The 22,958-nt window shown below is 40.3% G+C and overlaps 1 protein-coding gene across 4 annotated transcripts in view; it reads left to right on the top strand.

Annotated features, from left to right (window-relative positions):
- CCDC129 (coiled-coil domain containing 129) overlaps positions 1 to 22,958 on the top strand; it is a 276,989-nt gene that overhangs the window by 11,526 nt on the left and 242,505 nt on the right. The gene's annotated exons all lie outside the window — the stretch shown is intronic.

The following is a 22,958-nucleotide window of genomic DNA, read 5'->3' as shown; positions in this document are numbered from 1 at the left end:
TTCTTTTTTTTTTTTTTTTTTTTTTTTAAAGCTCTTAGACAAATGCTTCAGGGCAGCCTGGAAGCCTGTGAGCCAGCCCATTGTTAATCCCTTGAGGTTTAACTCTGTGATCCCCATTGACTTTAGTTTTATGGCTGTGGCAGGGCGTTCGACCTGGGAAACAGCCTTTGGGATTTCAATAAAGGTATTTAAATTATAAGGCAAAACACAAAGCAACCTTATGCCCCTTGAAGTTCTAGAGGGCTTAAAAATATAAACACAGAAGTCTAAATATTTCATTTGTATGTGTAAAAACTTAGACTACACAGATAATCTGGAAATAAAGCAACATTTGGATTTTGCTTTTTAGATTTCCTTCAGGGTGAAGACTAGACTGAATTGTACTATTATTATGCAAAACAGCGTATTGTTTATTATGCTGCTCTTCCAACACGGCAACCTACAGTCTTCGACCTTATCCTTTGCAACAAAACACCCCTGTCTTTTCCAGAAATGACTTTCATTTTCCCTCTGTGGAGTATACTTTTTATTTTACCCACCAAACTGCATTTATTAAATTCATTATTAAATAAAGTCATCTAAGTCTGCCAGTGAAAACTTCTGCCAGTATGAGAAAACCAGGATTATTAGACTGAGTTAATTTCCTTCCAGCCATTAGTAAAGAAATGATGTTTTATTAACTTTCGTGATCTTTCTTTAAGAAAATGTAGTTTCCTATAGGCTTTTACATATATTAACAATGTTTTCTTGTTCCTGATTAATTTTTTTATGATACTGAATTCAAAATTATTGTTATATTCCTACAATATGTATTGTAGTCGTTATCTATAAATGTAGAAAACAGAAGTACAATTTGTCTTTTTCCTGTTACATGAATCCATTTTGTAAGATTGGAGTGAGTACTTTATGAAGAGATTCTTGGCAAAAGTTTTCTGCAAACTGCATCTTGAAAGTCACGTTTTATGTTAGAAGCTTGTATGATACAGGCTCTCTTCACATAGGGAATTCCTGGATGGATTTTAAGAGGTTCTGGAGCTTCCTAAGATTATGTGCAAATCTTAGGCGTGTATGTACATATGTGAATTTTTCTAAAGAAATGCTCCCTCTGTCAGATTGTAAAAAGTTACAAATCACAACAAGAATTTTGATGGCCTCTTTAACCTTGCTTTAAGTCTGTTCCTGCTGTTTAATATCTATGTGTCATTCATTTATTTATCCATTCATCTATTCAACAAGGTTTATTGAATATCTACTCTGGAGTAATTCTTGACTCCTCTTTTTCACACCCTAGAACCGAATGTCTGCAAATTCTCTCAAACTCTTAAAATTATATGCAGTAATTGTATGACCACTTTCTGGCAGTTCCATGGCTCTTACCCTGGTCCAAATGGCCACCATCTCTCACCTGGCCTAGATGGCACCTGTGCCTTCAGCCTTCACTCTTGGCTCCTTATATTCTTTACACAGTCCTCAAGTCAGCATTCCGAGGCATCTGGTTAAAACATGAGTCAGATCGTATTCCTCTGTGCTGAAAACCCCTCGCCTTCAGTCAAAGCCAAATCCTTACAGAGGCACAGAGGCCTCCTCTGGCCTTTCTGATCTCACCTTCTACTACTCTCCCCTCCACCCACTCAGCTCCAGCCACACCTGCCCTCGGCCATGCCTCACACTGTCAGGCACACTCCTACCTCAGGTCGATTGCACTTACCCCTACCTGGAATCCCCTGAATATCCCGCTGGTTCACTCTCACATCCTTCAAATCTCTGCTCACATGTTCCCTATCAAGGAGGTCTCCCTTTACTAGCCTAGTTTATATTTTACGCCCATACTCATCCATCTCTCCCTATTCACTTTCTGCCAGTTTTGCTTTTCTCCATAGGAATTCTCACTTGCTAACACAATACATTTAGTTATGCATTGAGTGTATTAATCTGTAATTCTAGTATGTGTTCATGAAAGGCATTGCATACTTGTCGAATGAAGATATTTGTTCCAGGCACTGGGTTAGTGATGGCTCTTCAAAGGCATGTAGAACAGTCATGGCAAAGCTGTTGGGAAGTTTGCAGTTTAGAGGGGGGGCAGACCATAAACAGGTAACCACAGAAATGTGTACTTTACATGTTGGTGGCTATAGAAAATCATGGGAGGATCCACTGGGTTACAGTGTCTAGGAAGCTTTTACTGAGTCATCTGTTATGCTGAGCCATGAAGCGTGAGCAGCAGAGGCAAGAGCGCATGAGAGATGTCTAATGTTCTGGGGAGACTGGAACGATCTGAATGCAATCAGATCGTCGGAGAGTCTGTGTTGGTAAAGGATTTAGAATTCATTTCAAAGGAAGACATTGGAGGGCTTAAGGCAATTTGAGGATCATTCTGGTTGCTTTCAAGAGAGGAGTTAGAGGAAAAGAAGAAACAGGAAGAAAATTTGCAAAGCCTGTGAGAATGGACAGAGCAAGAGGGGGCTGGCTGTGGCCCGGATTGGAGTGGGGATAATGGAAATGGAGAGAGGAGGCCTGGAAATATGTTTTGGAGGTGGAATCAACAGAACTTATGGATGGATGGTCATGGATTAGGTGTGGGAAGTTTACTTAACCCCTGGTCCCGACGATGACCAGAGAATAGTACTCTTTCATATGCAATCTGCCAAGAACCAGGCTAAAGGCCTAAAATACAGCTGAACAACACGGAGGCGGGGGGAAGGCTGCCAACCCTCCTTGTCATAGAAAATCCATGATTAATTTATAGTGAGCCCTCCATAGACACAATTCCTTAGTCTCCATGGTTCCAGATCCTCGGATTCAATCAACAGTGGATCATGCAGTACTATGGTATTTATTATTGCAAAAAATCCATTTATAAATGTGTCCATGCAATTCCAGCTGTGTTGTTTAAGGGTCAAGTGTACATTGTCTCATGGGAGTCTCGCAATGAGGTAGATGTGACTATTTCCATTGTAGACTCTATGAAACTGGGGCTCAGAGAAGTTAATCCGTCTGTCCATGACTGCTCAGCGTTTTACGTGGGGGAATCATAATTTGGACCTATGTCTGTCTGAATCCAAATCTTAGTTTCTTAACAACGTATATGTTACTCCTTTAAGAATTAAATAAATGATCGCATGTCAGTGAACTGCCGAGAACGGTTTCTAGTACACAAAAATCCTGAATAAATAATAAATATTAGATCAAATATAAAACTCAGCCATGAATCTATTCAAAGAATGAAGAATTGCCCTATTAATGTGTCTGGTGACTCAAGCTTTTTTACGCTGCGTTTGTCTTGTAGGTCAGTGTGCCCAGCCAGGCGGGTCAGTGGCCGGCCGTGGATGAGGTTACCTGACAGTGGTCATGATACTTATGACCGTGAACTCCGCTGTGTCCAGAAGAGTCGAGGGTTGAGTTGCTCGTTTATTCCTTCATCCTTTTTCATTCATTCAAAAACACTTACTTTTGTACGTTGCCCCAGAAGTAAGCTAAATAACAGAGAGCCCCGTCTCTCAAGGAGGTTAGAGTTGAATTAGCACAAAACACATCCACAATATTCTAATTGAAAAGAGTTGTGAGCTTACTGTGACAAGAGAGCTTGTTGGTAGGGGAATGAAGAAAGCCTTTGAGTAGAGCTTGTGAATATGTGGGAGATAATTGTTTTTGTTTGAAGTATAATAGAGACGGAAAAGCAACAAATGACCTAAGTGCAGAGTTCAGTGAATTTTTATAAACTGAACACATCGGTGTAATAAGATCTTGATCAAGAAACAGAACATTAGCAGGAGCCTCCTTCCTGCTCCTTTCAGGTACCAACTGCTTCTCCCCAAGAGGAAGCACTGGCCCTACTTCTAAGAGCATCACTTCATTTTGTTCATTTTGTACATCGTATAAATGCAGTCATTCAGTTTGGGGGACCTGATTTCTCTCTCTCTCTTCTTTCCTTCCTTCCTTTTGTCTTTTTAGGGTCATTTTCAAGGCATATGGAGGTTTCCAGGCTAGGAGTCACATTGGAGCTGTAGCTGCTGACCTACACCACAGCCACAGCAGTGCCAGATCCGGGCCGCCTCTGTGACCTACACCACAGCTCATGGCAGTGCTGGATCTTTAACCCACTGAGTGAGGCCAGGAATCGAACCTCCATCCTCATGGATACTAGTCAGAATCATTTCCACTGTGCCACGAAGGGAACTCCCAATTTCTTTATCTCAGCATTTTGTCTGTGCAGTTTATCTATATTGTTGCACATAACTGTATAATGTTCACTCTCATTGCTGTATAATATTCAGTTGTGTGACTGTATCACAGTTTGTTTCTTTATTCTACTGTTGACAGATGTTTGGATAGTTTCCAGTTTGGGGCTATTATTAAGTAGTGCTGTCCAGTATAAATAATTCAATGAATATATATATGTTAGGTGTAGTCCATTCCTAGGTATATAGCCAATAGAAATGCATACCTGTGTTCCGCATGTGTAAATTTAAGAGGAATTTAGAATAGGCCATATAGAAAGAGTTTAGCTTTACTAATTACTACATGACGATCACAGACTTTCTCAAATCATTATGCAAGATCAATAACATTATCCCAAAGCCATGGAGTCTGGTACCAGATCTACAAGTAGTTATTGAAGGAATCCTATGCAACAAGCCACTGTGATGTTGGAGAAAGACAGCAGAAGACACAGTCCTTACCTTCAATGACTCAAGAGTCCTGTTGAGGCAGTAATACTAACAAACTTAAAGCATTGAGATGCATGAGGGTCAGACTGTGGTGCAGAGTATCAAACAAATGAATATGTAATGTTTATGTAATATCCTTTAGGAAGATAGTGCACATTTAAGATTATGCAGAAAGTTTTAACATTTCAGAATGCTTGTACTGAAAGTATTGATTTTAAGTTTTAAAACCTGATGGCTAAATTATTGACTCATTTTGATCAATGTTACTATTGACCAATACTTTTAATACTTCCTTTTGTACTAACTTTTCTGCATGTGTTATATAATTCTGACAACAGCGTTGAGGATTATACACATAGGCAGAGTGGTATAGTAGCTTAAGCTCATATGCATAAGCAGACTGGTATGTGGTGTCTGAAACCAAAACCCCTGGTTCTGCCACTTTCTTGCTGGTTGGCTCTGAGCAAGGTCCTATGCTTCAGTTTTTGCATTTGTCAAGTGGGCATAAATATATTCTGATCTTGTAGATTGTTGGATGTACATGGTTAGAACAATAGCTGCACATAGTGAGCCTTGCATTATTATTGGATGGATCATTTTAAAATAAAAGTGGGAGGAGCTTAAAAGTAAGGCATTTATGTGAAGTAACTTCTCAACTCTCTGTGAAGGAAAGGCTCATGTCTATGGCGATGTCCTCTGGTTATCCGAGCATTTCAGGGTATAGATGGAGAGCATATATTATGTTGTTAATGAAACCAGTTATTCTGAAAATATTATGTCCTTCTGCTTACAATCTAGCATCTTGGGTCAGGAAAGACAGCAAAATGTTAAAGACAAATAACTTCTGAGTGAATGTTGAGTCAGACTACAGATATTTATTGGACTTGACCTTCTCTGTTATGAATAGTCCATTCCTTTTCTTAAAATTGTTTTAAAGCTTTATTGAAGTACCGTTGATTTACAATGTTGTGATAATTTCTACTGTGCAACAAAGTGATTCAGTGATACATATACACGCATCCATTCTTTTTAAGGTTATTTTCCAATATAGATTATCACAGAACATTGGGTAGAGTTCCCTGTGAAATTCAGCAGGTCCCTGTTGGCCAATCATTCCATATACCACAGTGTGCATATGCCAGCCCCAAACCCCCAATCCATCCCTCCCCCAACTTGAATACCGCATTTCTTTCCTATAGAAACACTGAAGCCTTTGCCCTTTGTCTGTACCTACTTTTAAATTTCTTAGTGGCTTTGATGGAGGAATACACTGCACACCCAGAAGATAAACAGTCAGAAAGCATTTATAGTCCTAATGTTTACATGCTTGCAGACATAAGCCCATGAGATGACTTTGGAAACTAAAGCATTAAGTTAAAAGGCTAACTTTGCTAATGCCATGAATTCCAAGGCACACAGGCATGGTCCTGTCATTCTCCAAGGACTGCACGTATTTGCCCTGAAATCTGCCATATGCAGGTAGATCTTATAACCCCTAGATCACACTAAAAAAAAAAAAAAATCATTTATACCTATAGCAATAAAATAAGCAAATAAGCAGCAGACTAATCCTACACAAAATGAAAAAGCTCAAATCATTATTTGTCTTTTTGTATTTTAGACTTCTGGTTGGTTTGCTCTATTTGGCTGGCAAATCTCATCTAATTACAATATATTTTTCATTTGTGTTTTAAAATAGCAATCCGAACCCACTGTTATTATAACATATGTGGTAAGTTGTTGTTCCTGGGGTGGTAATAAATTCATGGCGATCCATTCACATCCTCATGGGTTGGAATTAATCTTTCTCCTCTGATTTCCCACTACCCGTTGTGCTTCTATTATTGTGCTCAGCATAATTTGCTTTGTAGTGAAGCTATATGTGAATGCATCTGTCTCCCCAACTAGATTGTGAGGACAAAAACTCTCTTGGATTTCTGTTTGTTTCCTCCTATTTTGCAGTTCCTATGTCACACAACACGCTGACTTGTACTTAGTAGGGACTCAATAAATATCGATAGTAGAATTGAATTGATCAGTTGCAGTTACAGCACATTTGTGGCAGAACACCTGAGAGCAGTGAGGCCCATCTGTCAATCAAAGCTGTGATCTTTGCTTCATTAACATCATGGCTAAGCAACGAGGTACTAAGTCAGTGATAAAGAGCTTTATGCCACCACATACCCTAAGTTAGATGGTAGATTATATAATTCCTTAAGCAGCAAAAATCCTTTAGAAAGCAAGAAACTATGTTGTGGAAATAATGATCCATAATTTTAGTCAGTCTACATGTAAAGATTGCACTTAGCTATATCTTTCCTGGCTTTTTATCCAAAAAGGCTGCTCCAGGGCTAATTATTTCTTTCAAAAGCTAAAGTAAGTATTTCACTAAGCAGTTTGCAGTTCCTTTTGGCCACCAATCCTGGTACAAGATCCAGTCTAAGATTGTGGCACATGGCTTTGAATTCCTTTGTTGGCCAGTGTCCTTTTCTGGAAGAAATATATCATTATCCTTTTGATTCAAAGATTCAACATTCCCCAGGCTGGATTTTCTACCATTCATGGGATATAAGTTTGGCTTGTTGGTGGCAATGATAACTTGCAGCACGCGAGCTCTTCTTTGTCCCCTGTTCCCGTTTTTGGGAGATGGTTGACATAAAAAAGAAGGGGAGGGACTGTCCTCGTCATGCTCCATCTGGCCCTGCTGGTTACTTGGCCACTGAGGCAGCGCATGCGTTTGGTGGACTGCTAAGGAATGGGAAATCCACGATACTAATAACAGCGCTCTCTTCAAAGCGGAAAGCCTTCTAGATTAGCATGTCTCTTACAAACAGTCCATGTTGGGAGGGGGCTGAGAGAGAATCAAGGCAGAAAATGAAATGAAAGTAAATGAATATATTATGCATTTGGAATTAAAGACCAGAGAGGACACCTAAAGGTGGCATGTGCTTAACATGTGCAGTTGCTGAATCTCTGGCGTGATAAGACAATTAAACATGGCACCTGTCCTCAAGAGGCTCCTGATCTTTAGGGACATTTCGACTCTTGTAGACACATCCCTCTAACAGTGGGCTAAGTGTCCTTTGTAAGGCTCTGTAGGAGAAATCTGTCTCTTTAAGGTTCAAAATGGCACTAGACATTTTTGGTCGTGATGGCAACAGAAACATACTAGCCCATTGGAAGTTTGGGTGAGGGTAACATTCTTACCTGGAAGAATTATAATTTTTCTACAGTAGGAAAAGGCAGATGGAAAACGGAATTCTGAAATGTAACTCAGAAGGCCTTAGAGTATTCAATTTTTAACTATTCCTCAGGAGACTGAAAGCTTATTTTTATTTTCTACGGGAATTCCAGTCATAGCTAAATAAAAGTGATAATTGTATAGATGTGGTGGTGTGGCCTTTAATGCAGAATCTCTGGGCAGCATGGAATTATGAATTTTGTGGGCCTTCGACACTTTGCTTTCACAGACCCTGTCCTCCGTAAAAAGTAGTAAAAATTAAAAAATTCTACATGGTGATTATGTTGCTATATAAGAAGTGGACTATTCTACTCTATTCATATTTTTTATGCCTGTGTACTGTTCCTAATGGAGAAATCCACCTGTCATTGGGGATAGCACCTGGCCAACAGCATCTCTTAAACCTCTACATGATTGAGAATCTCCATGCTTCAGGAGTTACCCACTAACCTACAAGGACCTTAGGAATACCTTTTAGAAGTGTCTTCCTCTTCTACTCCCTTCAGCCTCCAGTTTTCATAAGCCACCCACTTTCCATATGAAATACACCTGGTTGTGGGACATGGCAGAATGGGTATACTACTAAGATTGCCAGATTTAGCAAATAAAAATGCAGAGTGCCTAGTTGAATTTGAATTTCAGACATGTTTATATGTGGGACAAACTTCTGCTGAAAAGTATTCATTGTTTCTCTGAAATTCAAATTTAACTGAGCATCCTGTATTTTACCTGGCAACTCTGTATGCTTCCTTTAGTCTTGGAACCTAATTTCTTTTTCCTCATAAAATACACTTTCTGATTAACATGCTCTGCACTAATAAAGTGTTTCCCAAAGAATTCTCTGTAGACTGTTAGTAGGAAACATAAGAAAAAGAGTGGCATGGTCTAAGGCGTTTGCCACCTTTCAAGGGGGCTCTCTTAATTCTTCCACATGCTAAAGCACATTATGACTCTCCAAGAGCAGGAAAGGTTAGAAGCATGTCCCAAATTTGTTAGACCACGGAGTGGCTGGCTCGCTTTCTTCCTGGAGTATCTTGTAGGACTTGAAGTTTCTGATGGAACACACACAGTGTCTTGCTAAGAACCAGTATGCTTTTACGTATGATGAGTGTGATGGATGTTTTGAACCTGCCTCACTGATTTACTTTACTTTTCTCTTTTCTTTTGTTCTTAATGGCTTCTGTGATGAGTAGACTCCGAACGGTGAAATCCAGCTTTCTCTTATATCCAGGGTTTTACACTCTCCCTTTGCTACTCAGGTAGACTTAGTTAGAGCTGGAGTTTACAGTGTGGGGTCTATGGAACCATAGATTTTTTATCTTATCGTTGAATGAAGGGCACCTAAAGCAGATGCACAGGACCAGCTACATAGTTAGCAGCAGGGAACAAACTGAGTTTGCACGGGGACCCTTGTTCAGAAATTGTTAAGAGGGAGTTCTTGTCGTGGCTCAGTGGTAACGAACCCAACTGGTGTCCATGAGGATGTGGGTTCCATTCCTGGGCTTGCTCAGTGGTTTAAGGATCCATTGTTGCCATGAGCTGTGGTGTAGTTCACAGACACGGCTCAGATGTGGTATTGCTGTGACTGTAGTGTAGGCAGCAGCTGCAGCTCCAGTTCAACCCCTAGCCTGGGAACTTCCATATGCCACAGGTGCTGCCCTAAAAACAAAAACAACACAAAATAATAATAATAATAATAAAATTTAAAAAAGAAAGAAAGAAAAAGAAATTGTTAAGAATTTCAAGATGGCAACAGCAGATTATTAAACCAAGCACGGGGTGCTTCTTAGTGCAGGGCCCTTCTGAGTTAGTGCCCACACAGGGGACACATCCATGAAGTCACCCCTGTGGGCACAACTTCCTCAGTGCTAAGATCCTAAGAGTCCTTACCCAGGAAATCCCAGAAAGAATTTTCAAAGGCAAATAATCAAAACTATCTTTAGATACTAATAAGTCATAAGCAGAAGCAAAGTAATTAGATTGGGCCCCAGAAGACATAGAATTTTGGTATTTTAGTCATTGTGGATTTTTGCATTACTTTTGAGGGTTTTTTTTTGTTGTTGTTGTTGTTTGTTTTTGGCTTTTGTCTTTTTAGGGCCGCACCTGCGGCACATGGAGGTTCCCAGGCTAGGGGTCTAATTGGAGCTGTAGCCGCCAGCCACAGCCACGCCAGATCTGAGCCGCATGTGTGACCTACACCACAGCTCATGACAACACCAGATCCTCAACCCACTGAGCGAGGCCAGGGATGGAACCTGCAGCTTCATGGTTCCTAGTCGGACTCGTCTCCACTGCGCCACAACAGGAACTCCACTTTTGAGTTTTTAAAACATTGATTTATTTATATTGACTTTAATGCCATCTTAGTTTGCTAAGGCTGCTGTAGCAAAAAAAGCAAAAACCAAAAAACAAAACAAAACAAAACCCCTAGACTGGGTGGCTTAAACAGCAGAAATTTACTTCTCACAGTTCTGGAGGCTGGAGGTCCAAGATTATCTGGCCGGTGGACTTGGTTTTCTGGGGAAGGGGAGCACTCTTCCTGGCCTGCAGACAGCCGCCTTCTCACTGTGTCCTCATGTGACCTTTCTTCTGAGCACATTCTGGAGGAGTGAGGGGGGGAGAGGGAGAGAAGGTGGTCACTTCTTCTCATAAGGCCACTAATCCATCTTGGTGACACAACCTCGTGACTTAAGTAACCCTGTTTACGTCCCAAAGACCCCATCTCCAAAAACCATCATATTGGAAGTTAGGGTTTCAACATACGGATTTTGAGGGGTATAGATATTTAGTCCGTAACAGGTGCCCTTTTAAATTTTGTGCTGGAGCAAGTGCTCACTTGTACCCCTCTAACCCTGGCCTGGCAAATGGTGATGAAAAATGATGCTCTGTCATTGTCTACTTTAAAACATAGTTTAAAAAGGAAACAGTTTCTTCATTTATTTCTGCTTTACCAGCTCAAACACAGAGATACATACATACATACATATTACATAGGTACATACACACACCCCCAATGTATAAATATGGCTTCTTGGAAATAGCTGGCACAAAATCTAGAATCATTTTTAAGGAGATTTCAAATGAAAATGAAAAAAAATGTAAGACTAATGTATTTCTCTGTCATTGGAATTATACTTATTTCATTTGAGTGTTAGCTTTAAGGAAGGCAGAGTCCTAGAAAATAGTTCTGGCCAAACATATTTTATCTGCTAATTTATCTGCTATATGTTTTGTCCTTTCTCTATATGAAAACAGTTACTTGGTTAATCATAACTTCTGAATAATGCAAAAGAGGCTGTTCTTATTTGACAAATCACAGCTTTAGTTATTTTCTTAAGTTTCTAGACCAGTGTTGATTTATTGTTTTGAATTTTTGCTTACTTGCAGTAGCCATCTGTTTCTGAATGCCAAGAATCATTTCCTTATATTTTGGCAAAATGTTCTTCTTTTCTTTGGCGGATGAGCCGTCTTCCACTTTCAGTCCACGTGCTTCCCACGGGGCTCACTCCACCTCCAGATCTAGGTTAGACCCAGGGCCCAACCCCGGCCCGTCAACAAATTCTGTTCCCTGGATGGAGAACTTGCTTGGGGATAAGCATGTGACCCAAGTGAGCCCAGTGAGAACCAGCCCCAGGCTTTTGATGGAACTATGAGAAAAAGGCACTTATTTTCCACTGAGGCTGCTGAACTGGAAGAATGTCTGCCTGGAGCTGCTAGTGCCATCTTGGCTACTTCTGGGGAGAGGCTGATAGAGAAGGATGCACACACAGAGGGAGAGAACCCAAGACACGGTGAGGAGCAGGTCCCTAATGAGCTTTTGAACACCTGGATCAAGCCTCATCTGAAGCCCAAGATCTACCCCAGACTTTTAGTTATAGGAACAATACATTCATTTAAAAAGTTCTGATTTAAATTTCTGTCACCACTAAGTAGTGCTGAGGAACTTTAATGCACAGAAATTTCAAAACTGGAAATGAGTGATGCTTATGTTGCAAAGTGGCCTCAATAATACCAGCGTCCTTCTGAAGGCCTGTTAATTGATATTTTTCCCCAGACTATGTTAGATGTTACCTTATAAGTACCTGGAATGCTGCAGTTGCACATGGAATTGCAACTGCCTGCTTGCTTATCTCTCTTCTCTTGGACTGTGATAAGCCCCTTTGGAGGCTGTTTTTGGGCTGAAAAGCATTTATTTGGTGCTTACTGTTAGGCTCTACTGGGTGCTTTATTCCATTAAACAATTGTCACAATAATCCTATAAAATATCTATGCCTTTTTTGTTTGTATCCATGTTGTGCCTGGCTTTTAGCTGTGTGTGTGTGTGTGTGTGTGTGTGTGTGTGTTGGGGCCAACTGTGTAACTAAGGGTTTTCTGAACTTATTTCCATCTAGAACGTATATGAAAACTCAAAAGCAACTGAATCAGTTCTTTAGAACAGAGATGTATAAACTTTTCTCTAAAAGGTTAGACAGTAAAAATTTAAAGGCCTTGCAAGTCATAAGGTCTCTTTTACTGTCATAACGTGTAAGAAGACAGTATATAAGCAAATGAGCGTGACTATATGCCACTAAAACTATTTATGGACATCGAAATTTGAATTCCATACAGTTTTCACATGTCATTAAATATCAGTTCTTCTTTTGATTTTTTTCAACTGTTTAAAAAGGCAAAACCATTAGCTATTGGCCTGTACAAAAATAGGTGATAGGTTGTTTTGCCTATAGGCAGAAATTTGTACATCCAGGTTTAGAACTTAGACCAGCACTTTCCAATAGAAATATACTATGAGCCACACGTGTAATTAAAAATTTTCTGCTATCTGGGAGTTTCTATCATGGCTCAGTGGTTAATGAATCCGACTAGGAACCATGAGGTTGCCGGTTCGATCTCTGGCCTTACTCAGGGGGTTAAGGATCCGGTGTTGCTGTGAGCTGTGGCGTAGGTTGCAGACTCGGCTTGGATCCCAAGTTGCTGGGGCTCTGGCGTAGGCCGGTGGCTACAGCTCTGATCAGAGTAGTGGCCCTAGAAAAGGCAAAAAGACCAAAAAAAAAAAAAAATTTCTGGTATACATAGTAAAAAAAAAGAAACAGGTGAAATTAATTTTAATAAGATATTTGACTTTTTCCAATATAGCCAAACTTGCATTTAACATAAAAATTTATTAATGAGGTGTTTTATGTTATTTTTGTACTGGTAGAAGTCTAGTGCATACTTTACATTATAGCACCTCTCCTTTTGTATATTAAATTTTCATCACAAATACTCGATCTATATTTAGGTTTCGTAAAAGGTACAGTTAAAATACAGACTCACGTACACAAGTTGTTAGAAAACATTCTTAAAAGTTTTCTGATAGTTGGAGTTTTAAAATTTCAGTTAATTAACTTTAAATTAAAATGTAAACATAAAAACATAGTTTCTCAATTACTTCAGTCACATTTTAAGTGCTCCATAGCGATGACATTGGACAGAACAGACTTAGAACAAGAGATTGTTTTTTGCTGAGAGGCGTGTTTTCCCTGGCATGGTTTACAATTGCTAGTAAAATGAAGGCTGTAGAAAGCAGATCGACTATGTCAGTATTTTAAGTGTTTTAAAATTCTCTACGGACTGTGTACCTCCTCTGGGGTGGACCCCCCCCACCCCAACTTTTGTTCACCTCAGGAAGCCCTGATATGCCTGGAACATAATGATCAAGGGAGAGAAAAATATGGGAGATTCGCCAAAGAGGCATCTGGTTGTGGGTCTCGGGTGAGCCTTGCAGTTTCAAACTTTCTCTTACATGTGATAGGCAGTCACTGAAGGGCCTTGAGCTGCTGTTGGAGAATATTCTTTAAGGGGGCCAAGTATAACGGAGGCAGTCCTGGGACAAGTGCAGGCGTCAGGTGAAAGATGGGGTGGGTGCAGAGCTGTGATGGAGGGGAGGCAAGTGGGGTATCTGGGATTCGAACTGGAGGAGACACTCACCACTGGGGTCCTGTGAACGCTGGTGTACCCGCTGGGGGGTGGGGGCGAGAATCCCCTTACGTTTTGGCCCTGGTGGCTTGGATGAGAGCCATTCTGTACAGAAAATGAAAGGCCGCCAGAATTGGGATCTCTTTTAAAGGAAGGGCTCGCAGCATCTGCTGACACATTAGATATGGAATGTGAGAAAAACAGGAGAGTCAAGTCTGGCACCACATTTTTGATTCTCACTGTACATCCCGCCAGCCCCTAGGATAGCCTGCGCTGCTCCTCCTGCTCCATTGCCAGGTTTACCGGAGCACAGAGTGCTCTTGAAAATAGATTTCAATTAAACACATTTCGAAATTGCAGAGATTCAGCTGTGCAGCCCCACTCTTCATGGTAACAAAGGTCACAGGGTTTATGGTGCCACTTCGTTGTGAAGCAGCACAGAACGGGCTTACCCTTGACACCACTTCTGAGAAGTCTCAGGGAGGGTACCATTGCTGCATGAACTGGTTTTCACCCTTGGATACCAAGGGCGCTCTGAACTTCTACTCCATCAGCAGGGGCATCAGCCCATCCCCCTGCTCTCCAAACTCCTTGCTGCTTCTCCGGGTCTATAATGGAAATCCAGGCTGGTTCTTATCCCCCTTCTCTCCACCATCTCCACCCGTCTTAGATTCCATTTTACAACACACAAAGCAAGATAGCCTTTGTTAAAAAGTTTAATGTTCTTAATTAGTTGAATCGGTTGGGCTAATTAGAATACCAATTAGAACTGGCAGGGCTATCGTTAATTTGAAAGTGCTGTGGTCTGGTGTTAATCGCTATTAAACCTTATAGTTTGTGAAAGATAGAGAGAGGATGAATTCACAAAATACTATTTTAGAAGTTAAAGGTCGGTGGTCAGGAAGAGTATGCCCTTCAGTGAGTGTTCCAGGGAGGCAAAACCCACAGAGAAGTGCAGTTTCTCAAGACTTGGGCCTTGCAAGGGGCATCAGAGCCTCCCTTTTCGAATTTGAAAAGAATGTTAAAAGCCTGCAATGTCTTTTACTGAAATAGCCAAAGTGTTTAATTCACCTAATGGACTAGTGATCTGGAATGATTCTTTTCAAAAAATCAGTTTAAGTTACCGGAGCACACAAAAAAGTTTCTGCCATTACCGGAGCTTTGTGTGTCCCTTTGGGGTTGTAACTTCCTAAATATAAGGAGCACCCCTCACAGTTAAAACTCTTTTGTTTCTGGTCACTGTCTGAATAGGAAATTTAAAACACAAAAACAAAAAAACCAAAATCTTAGCACAAAAGAAATGCCATGTTTGGACTGTAGTCGTGCATGAGTATATTTTCATGTCTCATTTGGAGATGACTAAATGGATAAGCAAGTTCTAATTTATGTTTTCCAACAAGTATAAAAATTACTCCTCATTTTCTCAACGTGCAAATATGGAATGGACAATTATAGCTATTCCTCCCGTACATTTTCTGAGATACGACTTTATTTTCCCTCTATTCCAGTGATAAAGACAGAAGGTATTGCCATCCATTATCGTCGCTAGTATCCTCTCAATATATCTATGATACATTTCCAGAAAATAAACCATGCAGTTTATAGAAACAAATACAAAGATATATTTCATCATATGTATTATGGCACTGTTAGGAAACAAGGACTCTTTTTGAATGGCGAATTGCTCTACTAAGGATATAAAAAGGTTCGACTCAATCACTACTTCAAATCTTGGAGGTAAGTGGGAAATAAATTGTAAAACAGACAAACCAACAAATAAATGACTGCGTGACTACCAGTATAGTATTTTATATACCAGTATAGACATTCGTAGGGAAAGAAAAAGCTTATAACCAGGAATTTACTCTTAAGTGTGTTTCTTAGGACCTATGATGACATCTATGTCGATGTAATGAAGTAATATCTGGTTAAGTTCCAGGTAGTCTTATTAAATTCCACTTCTTGATCACATGGCCCTACATTATAGTCATTGTCATAGAAGTCTGCCCTGGGGATAGGAAGGTTGTTGAAAAGGACCTGACTATGGAACTAACAGCAAAACAAACACACGAACAAAAAAATATTTGGTAATTGATCAAGACAGACTTGTTTCCTTTCATTGTGGCTTCAAATATCACATTAAGCCTTTGCCTCCCCCCTAATTTTTTTTTTTAAAATTTGTTCTTAACTGTACTCACTAGCTCCAATTCTTTAGGACTATTGGTCACATGTCAGCTTTAGGTATGGGTTGAAAATAACATTCAATCTGCTTGTTTAAGTCTTATTTTTCATCTCAGGGGTGAAAATAACTTTTTTCTTTCTAAAATGCCAAACAATTAAGCACCAGAGATGTTTCGTTAAGCACCAAGAGAGGGAAAAACCAAGGCAAATGAAGTACAGACTCCAAGTAAAAGTTTGATCTGGGGACTGTGCTGATCCACTGGTCATTTTTACTTTCTTTTGTTTTATTCGACTACATTTCAAGTTACTTGTTTCCTTGTGTATGTTTTAGAGCTGTTTTGTTTTGTTTTGTTTTTTTAACTTGTAGGCAAATCCCTTGTTGATAGTGCTCTGTGGTCAGATCATAAATGCCTTCATTAATTCATACGTGCAGTGACTTAACAAGCATTCATTTCATTTTTTTTTTTTTTTTTTTTTTTTTTTTTACTGTGTACCAGCTAGTGTGCCAGGCTCGGGGGTATGAAGATGCAAATATAAGACAGCTATGTCAAAAAAGGTGATCCGTCTAAGAAGTGGAGCAAAGGTCTAAAGAAATGGTTGTAATACCGTTTGACAAGTAGTATGTCAGAGGAAGAACAAAGTGCTTTGGAGGATAAAAGATGGAGCAAGGAACTTGCTCTGTGGGCAGAGTTGGGAGGTGAGGTATGAAGAAGTTTGAAAGACAGGGATTGCTGTCCCCTGGCATGTGCAAGGAAGAGGCACTGGCTCAGGGTGTGGTGGTGAGGGTAGGCATCTGATGATATTGGAACTTGGAAAGTGTAATGTGAAAGAAAGAGATGGGATGAATAAAAGTACAACTCTGAGCAAGACGCATGTATATTTCCTCGCTAAAATCTCTCCAGCTCCTGAGGATAGGAGTTGATCCACAACGTCACTAATTGTGTGGTTTAGAAAGTTATCTAATAAATTAACAAAGCTCAGTGGTAATTTTCATCTACAAAGAATCTATAGGATTGAGACGATGTGACAGATTTTTAGAAATTTCTTTTGGTATCTATACACGAACACCAAGGAAAGTATATACAGTTCGTTTCGTTTTTAGAAAGAATGTTAAGAAAACAAATAATTTTTTATTTCCTTTTTGGTTTGACTTGAGACTAAATGTATCCCTTACTGCTAAAGAAAGTATTTGTACCAAGTCAGGTTCTCTCCTACTGCGTGTGTGCATCCTTACCTGGAAAATAGATTTAGTGAAGTCAGATCAAGACACTGTTTCTCATTCACCCTAATTCCCAACCTCTCTGGAAATTTTTTAAGCAAATCCCTCCTTTTACTGTGGGTGCTTAATGTCTGTTATTTGAAGTCTGCGTGTCTGTGTGTATGTTTATAGTTTATTTGCTCCATGTCATCCTGCAGAAATGGATTCACTCAGTCAACTAGATAGAAGAGCTTTGAGCTCAGCTATCAGCTGGAGGAACAAAGAGAAGGCAGTCAGAACCCCCTGAAGGGAAGGGAGTCTACGCACCAGTCCCCCGAGGGCCCTCATCACCACTAGAGAACTGTTTTGACAGAACCAGTGAGTTGGGTGCAGGAGTCAAATTCCTGGGACATCAAACTAGGACAGATTTCCCGCTCACCCACAAACAACAGAGACCCCTCTGCCTTTGGGGAATAGGAGGAGCCTGGTCTGAGGGGCACATTGGCTTCCAGGGTTGGTTGGAATAACTTGCTGTAGGCAAAAGGGCAAGGAACATTGAGTCGCAGAAATGGAAGCAAATAATTTACTATTTTTTTTTTTTAAATTGTGAACCCTGATATCTGGCCCCAGATATTTGAGCATATTCTCCATTCTTCTAACAAAAGAAACACACATGCTTATTCCACCCTTTTCCGCCTCATCTGGCAGCCGCTTTCTGGTCCAGCAGACACTAACATCTAATGAGTCAAACTTCTCATTTTCAGACTAATCAGTCGGCTGCACTAATTGCAAATGCAAATATGCAAATTTATATTAATTAATTACTCTGCTAATTAGTTCTGCGGTCTTTTTTGGGTAATAAATCATTGTGCAGTGGAAGGGAAACAAGTCCTGTCCCATTTCGCTCCACATAAAAATTTAATGTACTCATGGAAGAAAATATATATATATATATATATATAAAAAAAGACACCCTGAGTTGATCACTGTGCTTCCACTGACGAGTCCCCTCCAGAAAGGTGCAATTGTGAGAGGGCTTTCACATCTTCAGCAAATGCCATCACTAAGGTGCCTGTTAGCAATTTAATTATCACATTATGAGCTTCAGAAAAAGCCCGTTTGCTGTGCTGCAGGCTGTGACATGGAGCTCGGCAGTTCACCCACTTTGCAGCAAAACACTTATAAATAAAATGAGAATATAGAGAGGGAATCACATTTCTTTGCGAAATACTTTAGCTTGGGCTCCAGCAGTTTCAGAGTCTTTGTTGTTATTGTTTTTTGAAGCCAAAGTAACCATCTTGCATTCTATGCTCTTGAATGAAAAGTTTTATCATTCGGGTTTAGCGATTCAGTGAAGGACTCTATTGCGGGGAAGGGGGTTCAGGATGACGCGAGGAGGCGCTCTTAGGAGAGGAAACTATCTCTCACAATATATCGGAGGGCTCCTGGGCACAATCAGACTTACTTATGTAGTAAATTCTTGTTGGTGACCTACTATGTTCACTGTGGGAGACAGAGTGACATATTAAGTGACAAATGGGAACCAGTCTCTCCCAATTAGCCTGTGAATTCTTTGAGAATAAGAGTTTGATCTACCTCCCTGTTCTTTGCCCAGATAGAACATTCAGTTAGTGTTTGCTGAATGAATGAACGAGTGGCTGCAGCCTTTAAGGACCTCAAGTCTATTTAAGGTGACAAGAACTGTTACTCATGTACATTCTTGCCTTTACTGTCAGGTAGGTGCCAAGTGATACTCACTGATCAGAATATGAAAGATGGGCGTTCCCATCGAGGCGCAGTGGAAACCAATCGGACTAGGAACTATGAGGTTGCAGGTTCGATCCCTGGCCTCGTTTAGCAAGTTAAGGATCTGGCATTGCTGTGGCTGTGGTGTAGGCCGGTGGCTATAGCTCCGATTGGACCCCTAGCCTGGAAACCTCCATATGCAGCAGATGTGGCCCTAAAAACCAAAAAAAAAAAAAAAAAAAAAAAAAAAAAGAAAATAAAAAGATGAGAGGAGGGACCCATGGTTAAGATTTATTTATTTTTATTAGAGTTGATTTACAATGTTCTGTCAATTTCTGCTCTTCAGTAAAGTGACCCGAATGTGTGTGTGTGTCTGTGTGTGTGTATTCTTTTTCTCACATTATCCTCCATCATGTTGCATCACAAGTGATTAGGTATAGTTCCCAGGGCTACACAGCAGGATCTCATTGCTTATCCACTCCAAAAGCTATAGTTTGCATCTACTAACCCTAAACTCCCAGTCCATCCACTCCATGGCGGTTAAGATTTAAATCATCATTTCATTTCCTCCTTCTTCGCAACAAGAAATTTCTATTTCCCATGCTTGTTCCTCTCTATTGTGCCTTCTGTATGTGGGATTTGATGATAGAGCAATAAAAGGGAAACTGCTGTCATTACAGCTGGGCAACTGGCATTCGAGCCCTGGCTCACCCATTACTGGTTTTGTAACCTTGGGCAAGCCACTAGCCTCATGGAGTCCGTTTCTTCGTCTGTGAAAATGGGAGTGGTGGGTTCGTCATCCGCACTGCGATGGATGCCAGGGCTTTGCAGTCAGCCAGCTTGGCAGTCAGTCCTCACCCCTCAGTGGCTCTTGGGATGACTTTACTTTTTATTATTTAAAACAATTATTTACTTTTGAGTTCTTTTGAAAAATTGGAACATAGGACACATGTACATGGTACAAAATTCAGAAAAGTACACAGATGTTCAATAAAAAATTGGTCTTCTTCCTTGACCCCTAGCTTCTCTGTCTTTTTCCCAGTGCCAACAGCTAATTCCTATGTACCCCTCCAGAGGTAGTCACTGTACTTGTGTGTGTGTATTTCGCCACACAAATGAATGCCCGCATACCATAATACTCTTCTGCATTTTACTCTTGACCTATTGGTACTTATAAATTACCTCGTACTTTTTAAGCCTGTATATTTTCCGTTGTATGAGAACAGGTTAACTTAACTTGTATTAACCACCAACTTATGGACATTTCAGTTGTTGCCAATTTTCAGCTACTACATATATGTACATACAGCACTTTGCCTACATGGAGATAGATCTGTAGAGTGGTACCTAAATGTAGAATTGCTAGATCGAAGGATACATGCCTTTAAATTTTGAAACCTCACTACCCTCTCCTCCTCAGCGGATGTGCCAATTCTCACTCCTACTGTGGCTTCTCCTTCCCAGCCTCCTTACTTGGGCAGGTTCTCAAAAATCCCACTTCCTCACTTTTCTCATCAACGAAGTGGAGACGACAGTCTTGCCTCCCTCATACGTGGTTGTGAGGAGTCCCCGAGATCGTTAATGAAAAGTCCTTAGTATTGTTATTCGTTGTTCTTATTCTCAGCATTGACGTTATTATTCTCAGTTCCACCACCTCATGGCTTTACTCTGAGGGTTAACAGAGACCGCAGGAAAAAGTAAGACTCATGAGTGATGGCAAATGAGAATACCAACCAAGGAACGAGATGAGGGAGGCAGTAAGTGGAGAAGAGAACCGGGGAGGAGGAGAAGGGCACAGGAAAGAGCCAGGATAGATGACTGATGGATCGCAGGGCTCCAAGTAGGTATAACCGAGATCCAGGGCCCAGAGAGCTGCCGGCAGAGGAGACGGCTGGATGGACGATCCCAGCATTTGATTAGCCTAGAGCATGCACAAGGCTACCTTTCTGGATCACACTGCCACCGTTTGCAGAGCAGTGGCTCTCCCTCCTGCCTCTTCTTTCCATTCCACGCACTAGTTGATTCCTGTGCTCCTTCATGATCCCTTTCTCTTCTCTCCTGAAACGTTCCTCCCTGAGTTCCGTCTCTTCCTGAAGTTTCAACTTCCTAAATTTTTCACCGACAGTCAGTGGCCGTCTGGCTGCTCGTCTTAGTGCCATGTTTTCAGTCACCGACAGAACACTTAAAAGCCATTCTCAAATAATCCGTGCTCATTTCCAGCACAACGTTCTTGAAACTAATCTCATCCTCTCTCTGAAATGCCTTTTCCTTCTTATTTTATTTCAATGTCTGTTAATAAACTGTAGTTCACGTATTTCTTTGTATCTACCCTGTCAGCCAGGGCAGTGTTGCCCAAGAGTCTGTAGGAAAGAACTGCTTGTTGATCGGCTGGTGGATACAAAGTGTTTCCCGTGCTTGTGACAGCTCCCATCTTTCCCAGCACAGCTCACGTCTCTTATTTTCTATTTTGATATGAACATAATTTGGAGATTACTTTCTCAAAGATGGAACGATCTTTTGAATGTTTCATGGCTCGTTCTGGATGATTAGCCATTCTTCACCAGAATCCTTCAAGCTGCTGGTCTCGGAAGACGGGAGAGGCCAGTGAGACACTTAGCGAGTGAGTTTACGTGTGTGGGAGCATTCATGCCTTTCCACTCTGCAGGGCATATGGCAGTGCTCTCCCAGGCCCAAAGGGGAGCTCTGGGCTAATTATTTATTTAATGTGAGAGCCTGAGTGCACTATCTCAGATCATAATTAGACTGATAAAAGTGATGGCAATGCAGATTTTAAGAATACAGAAGGATACAGCGGAAATCTGGAGAACTAAACCTTCAAAATTCCATTTGAAAGAAAAAATGTTATTAATAAATGCTTTATGAAGGTGCAATAGTGAAATGGAAAACACCTAAATGTTTCTTCAGATAATTAAAAACCCTATGCCACATATGAGATGTGTTTTGTATTTGAGTCATGTTTTTCTAAGAAAAAGGGTTTTTTTTTTTTCAGATTACTTTTCCTTACCCATGTTTTACATAAGAAATTATTCAGTTTTGGTTTTGTTTTTGGTCTCACATTTTTAGTGATCATTTGTGGCTAAAGGATGATGTTAATGAGCTTGAATATTTCTTGTTCCCAAGTGGCCAATTGATTTATTGTAAGAAACTTTGTGTTCTGTTCACCCACACTGTAGCCACCTTTTCTGAAAACATGTGTTAGTGCACATGAAAAGAAATGCATTAGGTTCCAGGAAAAGCATTGTAAAATCCTTCCTCTTTTAAAACATGATATCTTATATTCATGGTTTAGCATGAAGAACAATAAAAATCACACTTCATCTTGCAATCCTAAGATGACTGCTGTAAATATTTAGGGTTATACCCTACCTGACTTTATCTGTAGCTACCTCTAGAACTGTTCATGTCTATATGCATTCACACTTCTCTCTATCCCTCTAAGTGTATCTTTAACATTCCTGGGGTTTACACTGATGCTGCAGCTGGACCGGTTTTTAAGGCTTGTTTTCTGATTGGTGATCATCAGTGCTATATGGATTGATACTTTGAGTGTCTCCTGGTATCAGTTTAACAAAAGTAGAGTCAGCCCCTCCATACTGGTGGCTGTGTGTGTGTGTGTGTGTATGTGTGCACGTGTCTGTCACTTGTTGGTGTCAGTCTTTCAAAATGCCCAACATCTTTTTTATGTCTGCAGAGTATTCAGTTGTGGCATGGCTATTCCACAGTGTATTCAGCTAGTCCTGTGTTAGGGGATATTTTGAAATATTTTCAGTTCGATCTTTTTTTATATTTATATGTCATCCTATTTTGTGGTTAATCTTCCCTTTTCCTTTGTTATCTTTGTTGCTTACAATTCCTTCCAGTAGTGGTTTGAGATTTCTACACTTGTTCTCCAATAGTCATTATCTTTTTATTGAAATATTTGAATCAGTCTTTATCAGCATTAGGGTTT

Source organism: Sus scrofa, chromosome 18 (genome assembly GCF_000003025.6).
Source record: "Sus scrofa isolate TJ Tabasco breed Duroc chromosome 18, Sscrofa11.1, whole genome shotgun sequence".
In the NCBI taxonomy this organism is placed as follows: Eukaryota; Metazoa; Chordata; class Mammalia; order Artiodactyla; family Suidae; genus Sus; species Sus scrofa.
This window is presented reverse-complemented; position numbering and strand designations above follow the sequence as displayed.